General features: G+C 41.8%; 1 long non-coding RNA gene across 1 annotated transcript; it reads left to right on the top strand.

Moving 5' to 3' along the window:
* The first annotated feature begins 4,504 nt into the window (after positions 1-4,504).
* Positions 4,505-11,459, top strand: LOC112947195. The gene is made up of 3 exons (XR_003249362.1): positions 4,505-4,639; positions 5,711-5,821; positions 11,429-11,459. It is a non-coding gene; the product is annotated as an uncharacterized LOC112947195 (long non-coding RNA).
* The last annotated feature ends 13,653 nt before the right edge of the window (positions 11,460-25,112 follow it).

Below are 25,112 nucleotides of genomic sequence, written 5' to 3'. Positions count from 1 at the left end.
TGTAGGCACTTGGTGAGTGATGTGACAGCTTCCCTGACTGAAGTAATTCCAAGTACTGTAACATGAAGTGTCAAGGCAGACAGTAGAAAACATTTCAATCCTTTTCATTAGAACAAAGCGCTGTTCTCCTGACGGCTTTCAAATGCATATTGTTTAGCTATTATGCGCTAACCTTGACTATTATATTCTAAGCACAATAGCGGTGGGAGCTTTCTGCTTTTTTTTCTTAGTGATCATGCTAAGAGGATTTTTCTTTTGCAGGGTCAGTAAAATGTGCAGTTATATCTTCTTTTTTTTTTTGCTGTTATATTTATGTTGCAGTGTCAGTGAGAGGGAAGTCTGAGGTCTCCTCATGTCTCTCCATTTTCAGTGGCTCAGGCAGTTCTAAGTGTGAATTTTTAGCCCAGTGCAGCTTCTACTTCTCTTGACAGAAATCAAAGAATGAGAGTGTATCCTGCCTAGACTGCTCATATGACTAGTGACAAGCTGATGCTAAAGTGGCTGTAATATTAGCTACTGAAAGCCTCAGGCAAGATACAGCAGGTAAATGGTTAATTAAAATGATTCTTCGAGAAGGCCTTTAAGGGAACATAGAGCCGTTCGAAAGCTCTGTGGGGAGTTATGGATGGAAATTGCTGCTCTGTGTTTTCTCTCAGGGATATACAGAGGGCTAGTTACCTTAACAGTTTCTGACATTTCTTCCATCTGACCATGAGGTTCCTGCGATGGGAAGATTAAATTGCTCTTGCAAGAATAAGATGTGACACAGGTGAAGACCCAAAGATAGAGATATAGAGAGGTGTAAGGAGCACATGAAATCTCATGCCAAAGCCTGGACTTTCTCCTAAGACTCAGCTGGGTCATGCATTCAAGAGGGCAGAAGTTCTCCCCATGCTCTCAAAGGGTGAGTTCTGCTTCACAGCCTCTCTTTGCCCAAAGGCCTGATTCTTTTTCTTTGTTTTTTCCCCTTCACCTTTCTCCTGAGCTAACCTTTCTAGTTTTCATCATTCTCATCTAGTTTCCTCATCTGCTGCCCAGCAATCTCATTTTTTCTYATCCTTTGTTCCACTTCCTAAACTCTTTTTTTTCCTAAATGAATGCAATTCCTATCACCATCAAAATCCTCCTTCCTGAGCTCCTCTCCTCCAATCTCTTCCTACCTTCTCCCTTGCACTAGCTCCCACTCCYACTTTTTCCTACCCAAAACTTCATCTCTAAGAGTACCCTTCCCCCTTTGCCATCCCTTCCCCTCCAATGGGTTCAACTCTTCCCTCTCCTCAGTTTGATTTTCCTCCTTTCTCTGTGCCAACTCCTGACAGAGAAGGAGTCACTGATTATATGTCTTCATTGTAATTAAACTGGGCCAGAGCCCATGCACTGGCACTAAGAGCAAGCAACGTAGCCTGGCTCACATCCACACAGCTAAACTCTCTTCCTCCCCTAACAGGATGGCTTTATCCTTTCTGCCTGTTGGGAACAGCCCTTGGCAATTGCTACTCTCTGAACCTCGCCCAGACATAGTTTTTGAGATTACTCCCCAGGACAGGCCAAAACTGTGCCAGGCAGCATGCTAATAATTAAACACTGTGCCCTGTGTTACAGGCCTTGGTGCTGCTCAGTTTGCTAGGAAAGATGCAGCTGAGAGACAAAGTCCTTGTTTTTAGTCCAGTTACAGGCTCACACTGCAGCTACAGGGACCAGGTAAAACTGCCTCAAGCCTAGTGTGGCCCATGCAAGGATGGTAGACTCAGAAATTCTTAGAGTAAATTTCTGAATCTTGCAAACTTAACCTTGGCTAAATATGCGCTCGCTCTCTCTCTCTCTCTCTCTCTCTCTCTCTCTCTCTCTCTCTCTCTCTCTCTCTCTCTCTTTAATCTAGCAAGGGTGTGGGAAGCATGTCCTTGATTAAACTCCTGCCCTCTAACTCCCATCCCCAAACAAAAACTTCCAAACAAGGATTTACTCAGGATTTTTAAATATGAGTAGAAAAACCTTTTCCAATACTTCTTCCCTGCTAGGCCAAGATCCCAAAGTTCAACAGAAAGTGAGCACCCACATGTTAATGTTTAGTTAATGTTTAACAGTTAGTTAATGTTTAATAAAACATGCAACAGCTGAAAGCAAGATTTTATTGTAGACAGTGAGTAAGTGATAGCACCTCTTTCTGATGTGTATAGGTCTGGATATGCATGCAGATTTGGAGGGGTTAGTGCTGGCATAACTCCATTGACAAACCAGATTTACCAGAGATCAGACTGATCCTGTATCCAAAGAAAAATCCTAATGTTTCAAACTTGATTTGGGAATGATGTTTTGAGTCAGAGGTGAAAAGGGAAAGCTGTTGCTGGTCTGCTGGCTGTGTGGCAGAGCACTGACCACTTGGGCCTGGTGATGGACCCAGAGGTGAAGGCATATATATAGTATGAGGCAAATCCTCCATCATCAGTGACTCTGAGATACACCCCTCATTTATTTATATGTCCTGAAAGGATTTGTGATAGTATGGTGCATACGCATCCAGGTGTGCAATATGCCTGGTGCCAGTATGTATGTGTATTTATTAATTGTCAAAATCTAACACCATTACATGTGGAAATGATTAAAGTAAGAAGGTAGGCTATTGCTTTTTCAACCACTTTGGGAGTATTATGTACAGGCAGTAGTAAAAACAATAAATGATAAAGGCATTAGTTAAATCAAATGTTATGTCTGTACTAACCATGCTTATTTGCTGAAGGTTYTGTTTGTCTTTTAAGTCTAAAACTACAGGCAAAAATGTCCATAATTCACCAGCTTACTTTCTTTTCAAATGTATAAATAAGAATTTTTGCAGTTCTGTGCACTAACAGTGTAGGAGAGTCCTGAAAACAGCTTTTCAGTCAGTGTTACCTTGAGTTTTTTTGGACAAAGATTTCAAATCTTGCAGGCAGTAATATGTTTTGCAGTGCTTATTACCTCATACTTCATATAATCACTTCTTGTGAGTGGTGTGTGAGCAGAGATGACTGAAATATGTGGATGACCAAAGTCTTCCTYGTGCTATTCTGCCTCTGACTTCTCTTGCTTTCTTCTCCCAGGCTGCTGCTCTGGAAGTTTACCCTTCCTAGTCCTTCCTAGTGCAATGATTGCTCTGTGTGCAGAAGATTCCTCAGCTCCTGACTGGTTGTATGGTCCAAGGCGAAGCAGATGTCTTCTGTAATCTGYCCCTTTTTGTGCCAGGCTGCACTCCTTAGCGTATCCTCCCTTGTACTGCCTTGTGCAAGGTTGCTTGCTCTTACAGTCTCCTTTTTTCCACCCCCCAGTCAAAAACCTATTGTTTTTGTGTCAAACCAAAACAGATGTTCAAATTCCATGTGTATTGGCATACACTAAGCCCATCCAAGGCAATGCAAAAGCTCTGATGGGCTTACCTTATGTTAGAGGCGTAGCTTAATACTGCTCTTGCACACTGGATGAGAACTGACAGGACTGTCTCGCTGGGAAGATTGGCAGCAGAAGACCATTAATGTTCAGATAAAGAAAGCGTTATCTCCTGGTGTTGCTCAAGTCAAACTGGCAGATTTCCCCTTGACTCCAGCAGAGACGGGAATTGAGCTGAGATGCTTGCCTTTTTATGGTCAGGCATTCCTTTTCAGCTCGGAGATAAAGATTTTTAGAGGAGTGGCTGTCAAGACAGAAAATGGCTCTGAAACCAGCAGCTGTTTTGTCAGATTTGAGTGCAGTGGGACCCATGCATAAAAGCTTGACCAGAGAAGGGGAAGAGGTTTYGGAGCAAGGATCCTACCTGGAGACAAATAGGGCAGAGCAGCCAAAGGGGGAGCCAAGCCACCTGAAGACAGAGAAGCAGTGGACCAAAGGGCTCAACAGATTGTGAAGAACACCCAAATCTGAGACCATGGAGGTCTTCCTGATATGGCACTTGGATGGCTTGGCAGGCTCACAGAATGGTTATTAAAACACTGTCAGCATTTCTGAGAGAGAAAAGTCAGAAGCTGAAATAATGTCTCTAATTAAAGACAGATTCAAATTGGCATCTAAAATTTCTTCAAATAAATGGTGTGTCTGCCGTTGGTTTGCTGCCCTTCAGGCTTCCTCAAAGTCCCCTGTGTGAATGTAAGCTATTTGCTTGTGAGAGACTGTATTTTCTCTAACTTTTGAAATGCTCCAGCTTTTGCAACCTCACACTATTTTGGCAGCATCCCTCCCAATTTCTTTTTCCTCCTGCCCTCTGTGGGTGGAAACTCTGTGGGAAGGATAGGAAGGTAAATACAGCTGAGCAGAAAAGGTTCRGGGTGGCTTTTGACTGGGAAAATTGAGATCTTGTGTTTAAAGCCAAGTGTCCTCAGTTGGACCTAGTTTCAGCTCACTCTCCCCCCTCTACCACACTTGGGAAGGATTTAAGTCTTTCCAATACAAGCACAGGGTGATAGTTGAAGGAGCTTTTGGCTTTCCATAGATTTTGGCTGAAATCTGACCTTTCCTTTCCACAGGAAAAGTGTCCTGGTAGCCTGATTTCTACACCTACCTTTTGATTGAGCTTGAGGAACATTTTCATGACAGAGCAATTCCATCATTATTGGCGATCTCACTGTCTGGTGAAAGCATTTGGCCACRGGGATGACAAAAGGTGTTGTAAGAGGTGTGACTGTTCTCCCTTTTTCTTTTCTTCCCAGTTCCTCCCATCTAGGCAATACTCCCAGTGCTAGCTTGGGCTTTCCCGTGGTGGTGGCACGTGGCCTCTAGAACGGCCAGCTCTGAGGGGCACACATCCAAAGGGCAGCACTGGGTGGTGAAGCAGGCTTGATTCCCAGAGGTAATGAGCCCATGCTCCCACAGTGCTTAATAACAGCTAATTAGCCCCAGCCATCTCCTGAACCGATTAGCACAACTGTCATTTGGATGTTTCCAGGCTTGGAGAAGGGATGGCTGTACACGAGTGACTTTGGTACCTGAGCTTTCCAAAGGACAGGCATGATACACCCAGGCATCATGTTTGACCCTTGGCAACTCAATCCTGACAGCTTGACATTGTTTTTTGTTGAAACACACATAACTGAGGACAGCTGTTCTGGCAACAGGTAGTACTAAGCCTTTAACAGCCAAGAATTTGCACTTGCTTCTTTTCTAATCAAAATGCCTCGTGATTCTTATCTTTCCAAGGTACTCTTGAGTCTTCACTTTGTAGCCAGAATGCTTTGGATGATAGATGACAGGARAATAATGTCAATTTAGGAGAGTAGCTTTGATATCTTCCTTAAAATTCACTTATGGTAAAAATATCTTTTTTTTTTTTTTCTTTTTCTTCAGTAAAATATGTGCTGACTTGTCTTCTTTTCAAATGGAATTTCATTTARGATTTTTGAATTTCTCTGACCTAATTTAAAATGATTTTAAAACATGATTAAAAAGTAGTGGATTCTGGTTTACAGTCTGTGCAGTGTCCTTGTCTTCGGGACAAAAGGATATATATTACTTTCAATGTCATCAGTAGAACAAAATAGCTAACCAGGGATGGGATGTTTCAAGTATTATACAATATTTATAAGATACAAGTGGATGTTTTTATTGCCATGGATATGTTTTTAAAAACTCAGGTTTATCCAACATAACACATCAGCATTCGTTGAACTGTCTCAGGGACTGAATTATGCATGTTATAATATGATGTCATCCTTGTGATGTTTTCTTTTTTTTGTGTATGTGTGTGTAGTTCTCAGAGAAACAACATATGTCATGTAGAATCTGAGGGWGTTACTGGATATAGCAAGCTCAGAAGAAGAATCAGCTTCTCACAAAGCTCAACACATTACTGTTATCACAGGTAACATTGCTCATTTTGCAGAGTATTTAGAAGACCAGCTTTGTAAAAGAAACTCATAACTATTGCTATTTATTCTTGTATTATAATCTCTGTTCCACACCGATGATCATGCTTTATTTATCAGTCAAATTTTGCATTATTAATGGAGAATAAAATTAAAGTTTAATTTCAGAAGAGCAAACTCTCTACTCCTAGCACAGCATTACAGTGTCCCTCTAATTGTCTAATTCACCTTTGCCCTTTGCACAGTATGTGGTTTCTTTTAGTGTTTGAATTTTTTGGTTGTCTCTATTTTTGTTTGTTTGTTTGAATGGACAAAGTCACCTCAAAAGGGCCTTGGTGTCATCTTTCCAGGCTGTGCAAGAGCATGACTGCCTTTTGAAGTCAGCACCTGACAGGGATGGAGTTCCCCAGGTGAAAGGCATGTAATGAAACTGTACTGCAAAGAAAAACTCCTCTGAGAGAGGRATGTAGGGCAATTTTGTCAATATAAAGCTGGAATTCTCCAAGGAGAGCCTGTGAATTAATTATAGTGAAGCTTTGGGCTTTTCCTTCAGTCTCAGGGTCCTCTGGATCATCGTTTCTTTGCCTTGCCTCCCTTGCTCTGTCAGAGACTGCCCCTGTGGTATTCCTCATCCTGAAGCACCCTCAGCTTTCACCTCTTTGCAGTCTCTTTGTGTGGGGTGTGTGAGATGGTGGCCTAGATTTTGTGGGGTAACCATGTCACTAGCAGCACTTATGACCAGAGTCACTAGCAACTCCAGCTGGCAGTTTTCCTCCCTTTCCTTGACCACTCCTGTTGACTTGACACTTATCTAACTGCTCCATGTCTTGGTGATTCCTGTTCTCCATGGCCTTGGGAACAGAGCTGTGGGATTCTAATGCAGAGAGCCTTGATGGCTCTACCTGACCTGGGAGGGGCTGGCTTGTTGTGAGGTTTACACTGAATTAGCTTTCCTGCTCCCCCATCACTTGACCTTCCATTAGAAGGTAACACCCCTGGATCTGAGGCAGGGAGCTCTGGCAGAGAACCTTGGAAATGTCAGCCTAAAAACAGGCTGGATTTTCAGAGTAAGAGCAGGAAAAAAAAAAAAATAGAAGAAAAAGAAAAGAGACAGAAGTTTAAGTTAGGAATCAGAATCCAGTGCTTTGGGAGTTTCAGATTTGTAAAATTGGGGCATTTAGCCAGATGCCAAGGACTGACATTCAAAAAAGGCTAGTGACTTCAGCTGTCTCAATACTGCAGTGACTGAAAATGCAGTAAAGGGAATAARAGAGATTATATAGCAGTGGATGAAAATTAAACAGCTTTAACATGTCTTGAGGCACCTGACATGGGAACAGCCCAAACTTCTAATTACCTGAAAATTTGGATCCACAAGTACATAAGGTAGCTGGGCTTTCCTTTTAGGAAAAAAAAGTCTTAAATATGGAATGATKCAACTGTATTTATCTTAAAAAATGAGAACATTTCCATCTGCTTTTATTTTGCATCCTGGGAAACCTCAAAGACTTTCTTGGTATTTATTTTTATAAATTAATGTATAAAATACCTACATACAGCTATGTAAATATAWAATATTAAACAATGGAGCTGTATGTGTGTGTATACATGTACGTGCACATGTTTTGATGGGTCTGAAACTACTCGTGTATGTGCTAAAAAGCCCTACATTTCAGTCTTGAGCACAGGCTCAGACCTTCAAAAGGACCATTCTGCCAAGAAATCCCATTTTTGAACAAACACGTCAGGGAAATTCACAGATTAGAAGGACAGGAGAGCTCCCCTCCTGCTGGATTCACAGTGGCTAAACACATCTCTGGCTCTGCTGGGAATGTAGCTATTGTCCTACTAACCTAACTGGGAATTGCAGAAATTGCTTGGTGTGCACTTGGATCAGTCCGCAGCACTTTTCCTATTCCAATTACCATATCACTTGCTGGCACACGTATTTTCTTTGGCAGAAACCATCCGTGTCTTGGTGCCTGTAAAAGAAAGCTGGTTAAACACTGGAACTTCTGCACACGCTACATCTTGTGCACAGGATGAACCAAGGCAAATCCTAAATCATCTAGTTGCATTTGGAGTAGTGACAACTCTCCGACATGTGGAAAGGGGCCAGCTACCAGACCAGCTCAGTTTTCCCTGTTTAATCTCTTAAGCATATTTTCAGGCTTAACTGCTTGAGTGGCAGARCCCCCCATCAGCAATTTAAAAACGCAATTATTTTGAAGCCGTTCAGAAAATATTTCTATCTGCAAGATTCTGCCCAGCTACTGCATATTAGAAGTGGTATGAATCATTCTGAAATAGTAATTGATAAGATTTATGACCTTAAAACATTAATAAGAGCATTATATAAGGCATGTACAGTWACTTTCTGGCCAGGGGGACACAGTATTTTAATGAAAGAGTGTTAATTATCACAAAGATGGTGGAAAAATCTTTAGTGGAAAAGAAAAGTTCTATATATAATCAGTTATGCATTATGCCCTTCATTTGGCACAAAAAAAAAATTACTGGATGAATTATAACTCTGTTCAAATCCCCATTGGAAAGGTCACACACTCTTTTTTGTGTCACTGTGCTCTTTTGAGCCACCATAGCTCATAGGAGTATGAGTGGCAGTTCTGTTTCCTCTAATCTTTCTTCTACTACCAGTCTATTTTTCATAAGAACAAACTATTCTGTCTGTAGTTATTGAGTGATATTTAGGGAAAAAAACACCTGTGCTTTGTTGTGTATGTGGTGAGACTTCAAACAGCCTCCACTAGTTATCGTGGCGTCAGAGATCAGAAGGACCCCCTGTGCCTGCTCTTCTCCTCCTTAAGCTTGTCCTGCCTTCAGAAGTGTTTACCTGATCGACACATGCACTTTCCGATGTGTGTTTTGGATGTTCCTTGGCCCCTTCTTTCTAGGTCAAAGCTCCTGAATCCCCCTGCACCAGATCAGGGTCTTGCTGAAGCCAGGGTGACCAGGAATGTTAGCGTGTGCCCATGCGTTCATGGTAGGAGAGCAGAGTTAGTGGTGGGTTTCAGACTTTTGCTTCATCAGGACCTTTACTAGGAACGGAATCTGAACCTTCCTGTTTTAACATTATCAGTCATTTGTGAATTCTTTATAATTTTTTAAATGACTTTTGCAGAGAGCGGTCAGATGCTATTAAAGTTTTACTGAATTAAATTGGAGAAAACAGTTTTGCTCTTAGTATTTTATTTCAGTGTGTAACTTGATTTTTAAGAAGCACTTTGTATTGYCTGGCCATTTGCATTTGCTTTATAAGCATAACATAAAGGTTTCCCTGGAGTCATGGAAAAATTACCTTCTATGTCCCCTATCTAATTAACACCATGTATGTTGCCTAACTCCTTATAATTCACTCTCGTGCACAGTGTATAGGACATGATTGGAAAAATAATTTGAAGCAATGAGAAAAAAATACCTTTTGTCATATATATAATATAGCTAAAAACATTTCCAGTCAAATTAGATTAAAAAAAAAAGACAGTAGCACTAAAATATCTGATGTTGAAAAGGGACAGCAAAGGCTTAATTAAAAAGTGTGCTTATGTTTTTAGAGGCGACTGCATCTAAAGGCTACAAGTGAARCTCTTCCTATTGAGCAGCTCCATGACCTGTCTGTGTTTGGGGCTATAGCTGCCGAGTCCCCTGGCGAGAGCCCTGAGCCTGTGTTCGACGGGTCACAGATGAGCTGCTAAGCCCCTCGTGCATCCCGGTGGCTTGCCCGCTTCCAGGAGGGAAGGCAGCCAGTGCACGGTTAATTGCAGGACTGGGGTCTATCGTGAGGACATAGCCAGATGAGCCTCTGCAATTCAGCAAATCCAAGCATTGCCTCACAGCTGAGGGGATTGTAAGTCTTTAAACCATTCTAACTAGATTGTAAGCGCTGTCTGACTAGGCTGGGGGATTTTTTTCATTCCTTGTTTTTTTTTTTTCTTTTTTTCCTTTTTTTTCTGCCCCCCTCCTTGTGTCCCCGTGGAGCCTGCAGGGCTAATATGATTTAGCAAGAGAGCATGTGTCAGTGGACTCAACTCTTACTCGTACATCAGCCGTGGAACAAAATTCCAAATGAAGAGGTTAACCCCTTACCCTCTGCAGCTTCATTGAAGTTAATCAGATCACGTGTCTGTAAGCCAGGGCACTGCTCAAGGCAAGAGGCTTMATTTTGCACCCTGCATAAATTATACAAGGAGGCAGAGAGCTGAGGCACAGGCAAATAAATGATGTCCAGAAATATCTGGTATCAGCCAAAAGCAGCCTTAGCTCATGCTGTAGAGTTGCTGGCCTTTCTGCAACTTGTCACGGCAGAGCTCTGCCCTTCCCTTCCACCCAGTGCTCCCTTCTGGTGAGATAGACATCCCTCCTTCACCCTCCTCCTGGAGCAGAAGGGTCAGCTCCCACGGGAACCCCTGAGCATCCTGCCATCAGCTTCTGCTTACTGGTGTCTGTCCTTGGGAGAGCCTGTCACTGCTGGTCATCGCTGGTGTTTTAAGGTCAAGTTGTGCCTCCTTACCAATGGAGAAGTGAAAACATAAATACATGACAGAGAGAGTGATCTTTTCTGTTCTTGCACTTTAAAAACAAACATACCCTTTTTATGCTTCTCAGAAGAAGCGGTGTCATTTCTTGAAGGAGAAGGAATGGAGAAGAGGGCTGAGAAGAAAGGCAAGTGAGAAAACAGATGCTTTTGTTTTTTAGAAAAATAAACAAAATAAATATATGTATTTTGACCCCCAAAATGAAAATTTCCATCCTTTTCAGAAATCACTGATTTTCCACTGGAAAGATGTAAGAAAAGAAGCAAATGGAAGTTTCTTGCATGTTGATTGTTTCAGAGAAAGTAAGTAAATGTTATATAAAAATTCTTCCCTGTATTGTTTGGTGCAGCTTCACACCCTGCTGACTTCAGGTCATCAGATTTGTACCAACCACTGATTTGGCCCTGGCCAGGGTAGCGAAAATCTGTGCACCATGAGGTGGCTGAAATTACTCCTTATTAAYGTGCATGGGACCAGAGACTGGCCTGTAGCCCTCGAAAATCAAATCCGGGAAGAAACACTAAATCTGCAAGATTTATAATTTMATTTGGAGAAGTGGACTTCAAAGGAGCCTGAGAGAGGCCTTTAAAACAGGGAAGGGAAGAAGAGACAGTATTTGATGAATTGGTTAGAGTTTGAAAATCAGGTGTGAAGAGTAAACTGGTGGCATAGTCATGACGGTCTGAAGGATAGAGCTCAGGCATTTGGGAGGAAGCAATATGTTCCAAAAAGACTTACTTGGCTTCAACAAAACACAGCTAAAATAAGGATATCTGGTAAAATATAGCATGCTAAAATTAGCAAGGTCATTCTCCCCTAGTGTAAAATCCAGGCATCTTCTCTACAGTCCTAGATGTTTTGTATGTACAGTCTCAGATGAACTTTTACTTAGCATCATGCTTAAAATAGTAGTCCYTTCCGTCCTAGGATTTTTGAATTTCTTCCTTCAGAGGGAATGAAATYGTTCCTGAATCTCCGTTTTTCATTCCATTTCTTTCCTGTCTTATCCAAAAAGCCCTGTCTCCCTTTTTCCTTTTATATTTTCAGATACATAGGATTTAATAGGTCCCTGCTCCCTTTCTGACYCTGACCCTTGTATTTCCTACATGAGGTGTCTGCCTTTGGTGGGTTCATCACAGTGTGATTCACTTGCAAGGCACTGGAAGAGTCTCTGCTGGATCAGAAATGCTGCAGATATTGGACACTCTGAAGAAGTGAAGTGAGTAGTATCAGATGTTTTTTAATTAGGAAATGCATATCTCGTATGCCAAAATGGAGTGGAGAGCGAAATGGATTCACTGGGCACTGAAACACARGCATTGCTTGTTGAAGTATGCTCATTTTTTACTAGGAAAAAAAAAAAAAAAAGATCAGTCTCAAACAGAATTCCTCCCTGCATTAGCCAAATTGCCTATTGCACCGGGTGCATCTCTTGTCAAATCAAATCTTTCCTGTGCTAAACTGCAACTGTCAGTTCTTGAATCGAATATATTAACTATTAAGCTTGTCACCGGAGAAATCACATCAATATTGTATTCCAAATGTATAGAAGTTGTTTACCAATCTCTGAGCTAATAAATAAGATACAGAAAATGCTACAATTTGGGATTACGTTAAATGCACCAAACACCTTTGAAACTGAATTGAGATCCACTTTCTTGGTCTCTGTAAGTGGAGTTTTATTATATGCAGAGAAGCTTTTCCTATCACCTGCTCTTGTAGGGACAGTAGTAAGTTATCCTGTACTGTGATGCTAAGACTTTTTAAATGAGCTTTCATGAACAGAATTCACTCAGAATTGAAATTTTGCATTGAAAACATGTATTATTATGAAATGCAACAAAAACTATACTTCAGTATTTCCCACAGTGTGGGACCAGGATGTAAATGACGATGGACCAGCCAGTGTGAATCAAAACAAATTTAGATTTTCATTTTGGCAGACTCTTTTTGAGTATAAGCTATGACTGTTTTATTTCCAGGCTAAAAGCATCCTGGTTTTCCCAATCTTCTTTAATTTTCCTAATCCGTCCTGGTCTCCTCATCTTCTAGCTCAGGTATGTTTTGTGGCTGTATGGCTGGATTTTCCTTTCATGGAAACAAGCATCTGAATAAGATGGTTGATGTGTACTCAATTCTCTTCAGGACAGATTGAGGAATCGGGATTTTGCATGGACATCCCTGAAGAGAAGTATTACCACATCACTTGCCCTATAAATAGCTTAAATTCCTTGGATTGCTGTCAGCTGTCAGCTGAGGAGCTTCGAAGATAGTTCAGGGATTTCCAGACTCCTATGCAGTGCAGCCTAGTAAACTAGAGAAGAGACTGAGAAAGCCTGGAAGGTAAATTGCCAAGCTGGAAAACTGGGGAGAATGCTGAAATACTGGAAACATTTTAGGGCTGATTCCTCCCTGACTTTGTATACTCTACAGCATGATGACACGATGCCCTATGACAACAAGTTCACACTGGTTTTGGTCTCCCTTTTCAAGGTCATGGGCAGCTGACCAGGAGAGTGGTGTCTTAGGACTTCTCATTTTAATATATATTACCTTGAAAGATTCCCTGAAGAGTTTAGAAAATAATCTAATTCATTTTTAATGTATTGAGGGATTTTGACAATACTTCATCTCCTGCAGGGCTGTGAGAAGTACGAGCAGCCCTATGGAGCTGGTATATTCAGAGGYGGGGGAAGCAGGGGGAGGTCTCTAAGGCTCTGTTACCATTTCTGCTCTGCACATCTGTAAAGCTGGTCCGGTGTATGTGATGTCGCTTTGGCCTGTTTCACAGAGCGGTCAGACTGGCTAACCTTAAACCCTGTGAATATTGTGAAAGTAATAAGTGAGGCAATGAGCAGATCTATTCACCTGGTTTCTGGCACCCTAAATTTTGGTGGGGAAGTTCTGATTTCTGAAAAAAAAATGTGTTTTTTTTTGTTGTTTTGAAGGGCTTCTGTTCTGTTGTTTGGGTTGCAAAATGGGTCGCAAAATGGGTCGCAAAATGAATGCCTAAATTCGGGGAGTTCAGGATTCCGGATATCAGGGTTTTGGTATACTGGAGATAGTTGCAAGTATTTGGCACCTTTCTAATGCAGATCCACAGACAGCTGCTCAGCTGTGCACAGTCAGCAAGAGCCCCTGCTGCAGTCGGGAGCTGGGCTCAAACATACAGTTGGGCAGGGGCTCAGTTGGAGTGGGGTTTAATTCCTTGAGCTGACATGGCTTTCCTGTGTAATTCTTGGCAGGTCACCAGATCTCCCTGGGCCTCATTCGCTGTCTGCAAAATCACACCTCTGTGACCCACGGCCTCTCGGGAGAGCTGGGGAGAGGCCATCCATTACYCTGTGTTTATAAACTGGGGTCTTTCCTCTTGGACAAGGCCCCCAGACAATCTCATAACACCAATCGCGAGATAAAGCAGGAAGATTATCTTAAATAGTCTGGCAGATGTTGGAAAGGCTCCAGCCACGGAGCGGTTGGGAGGTATAATGCAAGCTGCTTATTCAACGCTGAAAAGGCTCACTGTCCTTTTGTAGCTCACCCCTTGTGAACAATCCGTGATTTATTTATTGAGGAACAGTTTCTGAGTCACCTTCTTCTCCACATTGTGAAAACACTGAGAAAGTGAGTCATTTGGAGGAACACAGCCCACAGCGCTCAGTTCTCACCCTATTTCCTGGAACAGGAGGGGAAGGGAGAGCCCAGCAGGTGGGCTTGGAAGAGAGTGAGAGCTTTCTTCTCTCCAAGACTTTTTGTCTGACCTTGGGAAAGTCTCATAGCCCCTTTAGGGTCTAGTCCATAAACTGGGGCTTATGGCCCAGCCTTGCCCAGAGGGGTGTTTTTTACAGGAAAAGGCCATTACGGATGTGAGACTGTCAGCTTGTTTGATAACAGGAGCCTTTCAGGAGCCTTGGACAGGGAGAGTATGAGAAGTGCAGATGCAGTAACTGACTCCAGATATGTAAAAAGTGGCTGCAGTGATAGATGGAGTAATTGGCTCTCCGTGTCTGCAGTGACTAGGAAATAAAGCCGTGTACTAGAGTTATAGCAAGGGAGGRCATAGGTTAAGAGTTAGGAAAAACCTGCTGGAAGTGTAAAATGCAGGAATTGATTCTCCAGGGGAAGGGTGGACTCTCCAGCCCTGGGATTTTGACTCTGGTTACGCACATCTGTTTGGGGTGGTTCAGGTGGAGCTGCTTCAGGCTGCTTTTTATTCTGGCTGTATCCAGAAAAGAGTTGACAGCATTCCCTGACAGCATAGGCTGGCCTCTGGCAGGTCCATCCACCTCTGATGGTCTCAGCAGGTCAAAACGCAAAGAAGAAAAATATTGAATTTGACTAATTTTTTGATTTGCTCAGTTCTGTCCTACTGTTCTTTYACATCTTTCCTTCTACCAGTGTCACAGACAAGAAAGCCTCATACTCTCCCCCATGTCTGTAAAATCTGTTTCTGCCTCCATCCATTCATCAAAAGCCTCCTTTGATGCTGATATTTTTCCTCGCTACTTTCTGGTCCATCTCCAGTTGCAGGACTACCTCCACCCTTCAGGTATCACGTAGCTGTTGTTGGCTGCCCACATTTGCTAATGAAGGCGCTTGATAATGCTTGGCCTTTCCTCTCCTCTTGTAGCTGTTGGCATGTTCATTGAAGTATTCAGGCTTTGGAAGAGGCACTAGCAAGGAATCTTTCCTGGAGTCTTTCTGAAGCTTTATTCTAGGAGATGGGAGCTCTCTGCTAATGAATGTACAGAGAGCACAGACCAGAGATGAAAGTTCACCTCTGTGGCTTTCTTAGAATATTTGCTTACTCTGATGCACAGTCAGCCATCACGGTAGAGGAAGAGGCTTGTAGAAGGCTGTGTGATAGTTCCTGCATGATCAACAACATCTTTTAAGAGAGCAAGTGAAACTCAAGGATGTATAAAGAATGGAGTAGAAAGCAGCCCTTAGGATACAACCCTGAGAGTGGTTTACAGTTTCACAGATTTCAGTGGTACTGACATTTCTACTTCAGCAAGGGCATGAAGGAAAGTGCCTTTCAGGAAGATAGGAGAAGAGCATCTCTTTTTCAGTCTAAGTAAAATGGTATCAGGGGTGTTCACTGCCTCTGTCACTGCATCAGCCACATATGAAGTTGGTGGGTTGAAGAGCTCTTGGATGACTACATGGACAAAATGGTGTAAGMTGGCCTATAGTCAGACTTAATCTTGCTCTTAGAAGGTAGCGGTTTCCAGCTGTTATAGCTGAAAAAATGCAAGGGCAAAGACTGCAAACTAGTTCTAAGATGGTGCTTGATAGATTTTGAATAACCTCTTAGTAGTCCTACATTTCTGAAAAGATATGGGAGARAAAGAATGAGAGTGGCTAAAAGAAATGCTGAGACACAGCAAACTGTCTTTGAAAAAAGGCTTAAGCTTGGTAGAAGTGTGGGAAGAGAGAAATGGGAGGCAGCCTTCTAAAAGTAAAAAATAAAAAATCCAGCAAAAAAAAAATCCTCCTCTTTATCAAATGACACCAAAAGTGTAAATGGGGTTTGCTGCTTCCACTTCTCCACAGGCAAGAACATCCTGTTCCTCTAGCACTGAAAGGYGCTGCATGGCCAGCGTCTCTGCTCGGACCCTCGGAGATGCGGTGCACAAGTAACCTGTGGGAAATTGCAGCCATTAGGCAGCCCCGAGTCACAGAGTCTGGCAGGAAGGATTAGAAGTCGATAGGGCCGGTGAGAGCAGCTGTGGTTATATACGAACGGATAAAAATAAGCGTTATAAACGCGCATGCTTCCAGGCACAGACAGCCTCAAACTCCTCAGGGCTAGGAAACTTCCCTTATAAATAGGTTATTCCATTACTCTCTGTGGCATTAGCTACTGTCAGACACAGGATACTGGACTAGATGGGCCCCTGGCAATTCCTCTGGAGAAACTGGATTTCCAAAATAAAGACCCTAAAAAAATCCCTATAACAAAGAAGAAATTATTGAGTTGTTTATTAAATAAATTAATTTGAATAGGGAGAACAGCAGCTCCTTTGTTTCGCCCTCAGTTTGAACAGTGGGKCTTGGAAGGGAAAATGAAACCACTGCTCCGAGTAGCGGAATAGCATCCTCAGCACTTGCTTCTTCCAGAATAAAAGGCCTATATTTAGAGGATTCCAAGTATTAGAGATATACAAAGCTGGCAACTGTTTTGGGCAAATTTCCAGACCCGTCTGATTTTCCACAGAAGTTAGACATTTCAGTAACATAAGAAGTAGCAAGAGAGTCTAAAATAGTGTTTTGCTATCTTTACAGCCCAGCCTGTCTTATTTAATGCAGTTTTGAGAGGAAATGTTTAATCGAATTTGGTACAATTAATACTGTCCTGCATCTGATTTTGGAGCATGTTATCTTGCATATACCCATGGATATGTGGACACATACATGTTATGAATGTATATATGTTTGGATATATATAGAGGGTGATTTCCAGACTTTTCTGTTGGGTTCTTTGCTTGCTTAATTGTGCATTCACTCTTTGCCTCTTGACATCTGCCTGTCTGTCTGTCTATCCATCTACCAAGGAACTTGAGAGGTGTATTAGAGTAGAATTTAGGTTTTAAATTTGGACGCAATTTAGTGCCTTTGATTTAATAGCTCTGATAAWTCTGTATTAAAGGAGAAATAGAGATGCATGAGGCAATATGATGAAGATGGCAAATGCAATGCCATAGTGAATCACTGTAACAGTCACAAAGTCAATAGTTTGCAGATACCTCAGGCTGGTCTGACAACCATGCTACTACAAATTGCATCTTGCTTTAAAAGAGGTGTTTTTTATAACTACCTTCCAGAGTGGAAATAACAGCAATTGCTGTGGTGAGCATTCCGTTTCCTATTGTAATCCTCCTGTCTTCCCTCCTTTTTTGATTGATTGCACGTTTTGCATGGGCACTTTGAGGCGGGTGATTCCTATACTTGTTCTCTATCCAAAAGTCAGTCTTTTCACATGAAAATTACAGGTGAAGTTTTTGAGGTCTACATTAGCCTGCTGTGGTCCAAAGGCACTTGTCCTTCTTCTTCGGTTCTCTTTACTAGTTCATTTGTTATGAAGTGATCTTGCAGGTGAGGACTAAAGTTAGATTCATATTTCAATTTTTGTGTATCATATTTTGTAGCAGCTAGATACAAGCGAAGGCTTCAAGTCAGCAATAGAAAGCTTTAAACAAAGAAACATATGTGGAATTTAGACTGCATGAACCTGGGCTACAATATTTTCAATCTGTAATACACAGAAGTCAGTTTACCTGGGATACTGCATCATATTAATAAGGACGTGTGGATTTAAGATTAGAAAAACAGAATCCAAACATACCCATAATTAGGAATAAATTAGTGCATCGCAAAATGTACCAAGGTGTTGTCAAGATATTGTCACATGAAATTCTTTGACTTTTTTGGTAGACTCCAAGTGTCTTTTGGGTCATGTTGGAGTTTTCCTGACTGCACACTGCTGTCCGTGTCCACCCAATATGTATATTGGTGCACATTTGAGCTGTCTTTACTTCAAATTCCCTGTGAAATGTAGACTGAGAAACACAGGGTTGTCAAGTCATCTATCATCATGATTGCCTGAAAGTCAGTCATTCCCGAATGACAGGACCTCCTGTCAGAGTCCTTGCCTAATGTGATGGCTCAAAGTGTGCGCATGCGAAATATATTTTGGGATAGGTGGCTCCAAGAAGGAAGCAACTCCAGGAGCTGCTTGGTGAGGAGCTGGCCTATCAGACCCAGGAAAATTCAGTAATGCTGCCAAGCCCAGGACATCACAAAGACAAAAAAGAGATGATGCATCCGAGAGATGTGTTGTTTCCTGTGTGACTCATTAACACCAGGGCATCTGGGATYTACTTTGAAGGGGCTGTGAAAAAGAAACTCCAAGAAAAGCAAGTCTATTACCAGTGACACGTATGTAAGGCAGCTATTATTTTTAATGCGTATGTGACAAAGATTTTGCACTTTTATTAGGTAGGAACTATTATGGGGTCATCAGTAGATAAATATTATCTCCATTTTATCATCCTCTAGGATATAAAGATTGACATTTCTAAACTACTCAGTAATTTTAGTGCAATGTATGAGCATAACATTTTTTCTCCAAGATTAGTAAAAGGACTGATTTCAACATATTTTTAAATGTTTTAATTATTTCAGATATTTAAATATTAAATAAAAATATTTTCCAATTTTAAATAGGTTTGTAAAATAGCATATGTAAAAAAAGTAATCTGTTAAAAGTAGCAATTTGGATCATTACATGATTTGAGCAAATGTATAAATGAAAGCTTCTCTTTTAAATAAATCATAGATTAGGATGTGACCTCCAAAACTATCCAGTTGTAAGTAGTTTGACAGGCTCAGATTGTCTAAGCTAAGTAATTGCCTATACATTAGCTCCCATCTAAAGGGGACAGATAGAAGTCAGGATAACTCCATCTTCTAGAAATCCCTTCCTCATGAATTCCTTGTCCTATTCATCATTGTTAATGTTTGTCTCATCCTGCATGTCTTTCTGGAATCTGGTCTTTTAGACTTGTGAAAAGATCTGCTACTACAGCCACCTGTAACTTGGAACTGCTTTTAACATCTTTTGCTTTGAATTCTTCCTTCATTATCTCTTATGTTTATTCATTTTGCTTTTCTTAGGAAGGACTATATTCCAAGTCTAATGGCATGTGACTTTTTAAATAATTTGAGGATTTATTAAAGTCTAGTTCTGTTCTCTGAAGTGATTCTTTGAAAATGGCGTTCTTGGCTGTCCTGTTTGCTGCTGAAAAATATCCAAAATAGATCTTCCTGGCCACTAAAYGAAGCTTTTTTACTTTTTTTTTTCCCCCCTAATCCCTGAAATACCAACTTCACAAATCAATCTCAGCTCAGAAAACTGCACTGCGATATTTCTTTCTCCTGCCATCAATTAGGAAGTCTGCCATTATGAAAATACTGTTTATACTGATGAGTTGAAGCAGAAAGGTGTCTGCTCTCCCATTGCAGAGCTAGGTAAACGTTTACTAGAGACCGTGAGCTGAACAGATGCCATGCAGAAGGTATGCCAGGTCCTGATGCTGGGCTTATGTGCTGCTATAATGTGATTGTTATTAAACTCAGAAGCAAGAGCCCGTCATGTTTTCCACATAGTGTTATTGTTGGTGGAAGTCAGTATAAATAAAATAAAAATGAAGCTTAGGAAACAGCTCTGTCAAGTCAGAAAGTGTAATTTTTCGCAGGCAGTTTTTATTTGGTTTAACATAACACCTGGGAGACCTGAAAAAAACTTTGTTCCTTTTGAGATCCTGCCTATGACAGGTGGGATTTTGGGGGAGGCAGGAACCCCGGAGTAAATAACTTGTGGTAAAACACCCACTGCTCCGGTGTTTCTGCTGAAAGGGCTTGCTTTGTTCTTGCATGGCTGAGCACTAATAACATCCAAAGAAACCACAGAGGAGCAGGGAAAAAGGGGTCAGAGCACAAGCACAGGATGCTGTATGGGTTCAAGCTGCATCTAACGTGCTTGCCTGCCTGTTCAGCGTGGCTGCGTGGACAGGAACCCTGGTGCACACGTGGTGATTTCTGTGCATGKGCACCTCCTGAAGAGGTGCTCCTCGCCACGACTTTGCACGTCCTGTGCTTCAGGGGCGTGTGTTGCTCTCTGTGTTGTGCTCAGGCGGCTGTGATTTGATCTCTGATGGCCCCAAAACGGCATCTGCCGTTTCCCGAAAGAGCTTTCTGTACAACAAAGCAACAGGCCAGGGAGTTGCTTCACGGCATCATTTCCCACAGGAAGGGAGGTATCCGTGCTGACCTCGTGCTGATGAAATCCTTGGCTGATCCCGACAAGGTTCAGCTCTTAGACCATTAGAAGCAAAGTCGACATCCCCTGGTCTCTGTGGAGCATGACTGGGAACAGCGTGAGCTGTGGAGCTGAGGAGAAGGAAACACAACTAAACAAATACCCCTTTCCTTGCACACAAASGCAGAATTGATACCCCAGTCAAAAAGCCAAGTGCTGTTACAGCAATTCTTGGTTATAGGCATGTGTTTATTGGCTTTAATATAGTGTCAGAGAGGATGCCCATGCAGATTAGTGGAATAGATATTAAAGCATCCTTTAAAATGATTTGTTATGTGTGGTTGATGTAGCAGGAGGAGACCAGTGTCTTAAATAACAAATAGGAGCAAAAATGCGAAATGTCTTGCTCTGAGGTTTTATATCACAGCTGATAACTTTACTGCCTRTAAAGGACAGTGTAATCACTGAGTGGATCTGAGAGATAAGGAACCGTAATCTGTGCCCTCAAGGGAGGCAGGCTGTTTCATATAGATATATTTAACTCTTTGGTTTGATGAGGATTCAGACCTTCATCTGTCTTGGTCTAAGATCTCCAAAGGAAACTGCTGGGTCTGGTTGGTAAATGTGCAGTTGCACAGATGAAACCTGAATTCAATCAGAGCGTGTGAGCTTGTCATCTCTCAGTGAGAGCAGTGGCATCAAYCTTTCTTCAAGATGATTATGGGAATAGTCTTCCCATGACAAAGAGAGAAGCACAAGCCCTTTTGATTGCTAACTCAATGTGCTTGAACTCACTCAGAATGAAAAAGGAAAGGAATGATGGAAAACATCTCCCGCATTGCTATACTGACCTAGCAGCTCTTCTGGATCACATTTGGTGGGGCAATCATTATGATGCTGCTACAAAGATTAATTGAAGGGACAGGTGTGGAAAATAATTTCTGAAGTCAATTCAGCTAAGCTAACTTCACAACTGAAATCTTACCTCTTGCATTTTCTGACTGTGGAATACCAGTCATAACTTTCCCATTTTATTGTTTCTAGTAGCTTGTGATACAACGTGCATTTGACGAATGGGGCCAAACTGGGACCTGCAGGCAGGAGTCCAGCCCAGCCTGAATGCTTCTGGAGAAGAACTCTTGTGAAATTGGTTGCAATTACTTGGAGGCCTCTAAGCTCCCGTGGTGCCAAGTACAGCATCTGAAGATGACACATGGAACTGGGGATCTACCATGGGTGAAATCTTCTCTGCCTGGTTAAAGTCAAAGTAAGTCTTCACAGGTGTTGAAAGACTAATCTCATCCCATCCCTTTATATTTATCCACCCTACAACTAGGTATTCCCACCCCTAAGTAACCTGACCAAAACAATCATATGTTTGGTTTTCAGATGGTTCAGGTCCATGAGCAAGCTCAACATCTGAGTGCAAGGCAGGGGCAGAAATGTGCAGGGGAAGGTGGAGGGGAAGGCAGCTCATGGCAGCTCTGCAGGTTAGATCATTTTAAGGCCATCCCTGAGCATCGTAAATGAAGGCTGTGAACTTTCATGTACTGAAGGTGGTGGAGATCTCACAGTGCAAGCTCAGTGCTCTTGGACATGAAGCAAAGGGTTTCCACTTGTTCTTGAGCCAACAAATGCTGACTGGTACATTCTCTAAGAACAGCATTTTGCTGCACAAACCATCATGTCAGCTTTAAAGTCATGGTAATTTCTTCATGGCAAGCGAATGAACTAGCCCTCAGTGAGGGATGTGGTCACACCGTGCTTCCAACATAAGCTGATTTTGCTCTGGAAGTGAGATGCTGCATTCTCTAGCACCTACACACTGAACCTCCTTTCTTACACACACACATATAGCCATTTTTCTGCTTTGAGTCTGCTGTATTGAGAATAGCAGTAGTCTAGTCTTTTTTTTTTTCCCTCAGATTTGTTCTCCGTGGGGAATCAGTCATTTCCACCTTCTTCAGAGACAAAACCTTTCTTTCTTTTAAACCTTTTACACTGCAGAGAGACAAAGCAGTGGAAGATGGGAGTGAAATTCTGTCCTGTACAGCTTTCATGTAATTATTGAGTCCTAGTTCCAGAAGCTGTACCCCAAAAATGTACAGGCAATGCACATGTGGCATTTCACTACAAATTATCCATCCCACCTGGGTCACGACAAGAGGTCACGATGCACATGCTGAAAGAAGAGATGATGTGATTTTGAGCCAGCCTGGAGTTTCAGACTTGGCAAGTGAAATCTCATTTCACCACAGGCAGGAAAATGTTACTTGGAAAGAGGAGAGACCAGTGCACACCAAATGAAAATGTTCATTTGCATTGCCCCTGACGGAATTACAGATGTCCTCTAAAATTACAGCAAAAACATTTGTTTGCGTTACCCAAGCAGACATCATTTTCAGAGGAGAGGCTTCTTATACAGCAATGGGCACAGGCTACAAAGGTGACTGCTTCTGAAAGCTGCTGTTGTGTGAAGCAAAACAACGATAATGAAAATTGTTTTGCCTTTAATGAGAGCAGTCACTATTGACAACCACACCAGTCTTATCTAAGGAATTTTCAGCCAGTAACTACATTTGGGTGAAAAGTAGATCTTCGCTTCTTTCAGTAGCTCTCTTTTTGAGTTATTTTAAGTTCCCAGTTGGGAGGACTGGATGGGATCCAGCTAAAGCATTGCTTAAGCTCCAGCTGACTGAAGGGTTCTTGGTAAACTATTTCCACTGTTGGTGTTGCATTGGGCTGAGATGATTTGCTATGATAGATTGATTTGGACAGGCATTAACTGGGAAGGCCAGAGTATGGTGAAAAGTAAAGGCATGGCTTTGGTGCTTATGGTATTGGTTGGGACAAAGAGACTGTAGGTACTACTTGATCCTTCACAGGGAATGTAGGATACAGGTAACTATCATAATTCAACTGTATAGTAGCATTCCTGTTCAGGCTAATTTACCATCTGTGTTATAGGTAGGCATCTTCTGGGAACATACAGTGTGGATGTACAGTAGTGTGTGGTGTGTATATATRTATCTTGCAGTAAGAAAAAACATGCTTTGTCTCAGGCATAACAAGTGACCTTGAATTTTTCACATCATGGGCCCATACAGCATCTGAACATCAATCTAAAAGCAAAAGCTGTTCTCTGCAAGAAGTTAAATGCTTAAAGACATCCCCTGGTCAGTAATCATCCTAAATCAATATTGGACGAGAGAAGTAATTCATTGAAAAYATCATTCATTAATTACAGTGTGGCTTGGACCACAACATCCTAGTCTCTGAACACACTGATTTATTTATATGTGGTTACTTAAGGATATGGGAAATGGCTAGTGACAATTGTCAAGGATAGTTCATAAGGAAGGCTGCTTGCTGGTGTAAAAGCATTAATTATTGAGACAAATTTAGCTGACTGGAACAGTGCACAAATTAGCAAATGGTCTGCAACTTTTATGGAATTAATCCCATTTGCATTTGCAGATTTCAGCTCTYTGAATGCCATCTGCCTGGAGCTAGCATGAAGACCCCAAGACCCAACTGCTTTCAGGTTCTGCTTAGCCAGATAGCAGCCAGAGAATTCATTTCTTCTGCAAAAGTAAAGTTCAATTGTGTGGCACTGTTACAATTGCATTTTCCTTCTGTTACTCTCCTGTGAAGATGTATTGGATATACTCATGGAACCAGAACAATCAAGTTTGCGCTGACCCAGACTACATGACCAGTTTCACAAGAACTTAAAATCATTGTGTGATGTCTGACAAAAAGAAGTCAGGCATAATTTTTATTGCCGCAAATTGGCTACAGCTCCCACAATCTCTCACCCTTCACTTTTGTCAAAGTTGAGCACACCATTTTGGGAAGTTTTCTGACTCTTTTGTGAAGTTTTCCAGCTTTGTGGTGTTGGAGATGAAGTTTACCATGATTCTGTTATTTAAAACAGTGCATTGCACATGGTGATGTTCCTCCTTGCAAAATAGAGACCAGGAAGTAGAAGGAAAAGGAGAGTTGACATATGGTCAGACTCTGACTTGGAACAGGCAGCCAAACTACTCATGTTAAAGCCCCATCTTTTTGGATTGCCGCAAAGATGACATTGGACTCATTTGTGGTAATGCACTTACCCTCATAGAGATGTAAGAGATTAGACATCCCCCTAACTTCCTCTCAGAATTGCTTCCAGAAATAGCAGTCCTAGGAAGGGACCTTTCGGATGCTTCTTGGGAATGTGATCTCTATCTTAGATTTCTCAGTGTGATGCCAAGGATGCCCCAATATTCACCTAGCACAGAAATCAAGCACTGGGATTAACTCCACCATTACTGATTGCCAGCCTATTTAAGATTTCCTTTTCTGTCCAAATCCTTTAACTATTGTGGCTTCAGCTGGTTAAGGAAGAGAAACATGRATATTTAGTCTCAGTTTAGCACTCTAGTGTTCATCTAGCAGCAAGCATACAGAGATGTTTAATTTAAAGACTAATGTCTAAATACACTGCTGAACAGGAGATGGATAGCTCTGTACTGGTCTAAACAGCTCTTTTCTTCATAAATAGTTTTTTAATCAAACTTTTTCTTAGTCATTTAGTGAGAATTTCTGACATATCAGCTACAGAGAACCTGCATAACCCACTGGGAAGTGTGCCGAGCTGGCAGAGGGCATTCTGGCTGCCTTAGTTGGTGTATAGGAGTTCTTTAGTAGGAAAAGGCAGCTAATGCTTTGGCTCAGAATGTTGCCAATAAAATCAAAATTGCTTGGGGAGGCAGGGGAGTCTGCCATTGGGAATCCTTAAGTACGATCTGCAGGAATGGTGTAGGTTGAGCGGATCCTGTCTCAGAGCAGGATGATGGACCAGATGACTGTCAGAGATCCCTTCCAAGGGATTTCACTCTCTCAGAAGAGCTATTATCACAT

The sequence above is a fragment of the Nothoprocta perdicaria genome, unplaced genomic scaffold, assembly GCF_003342845.1.
Source record: "Nothoprocta perdicaria isolate Ctin4 unplaced genomic scaffold, notPer1 scaffold_223, whole genome shotgun sequence".
NCBI classification, from domain to species: Eukaryota; Metazoa; Chordata; class Aves; order Tinamiformes; family Tinamidae; genus Nothoprocta; species Nothoprocta perdicaria.
The sequence above is the reverse complement of the archived record's forward strand: the minus strand, read 5'-3'. Positions and strand labels throughout refer to the sequence as shown.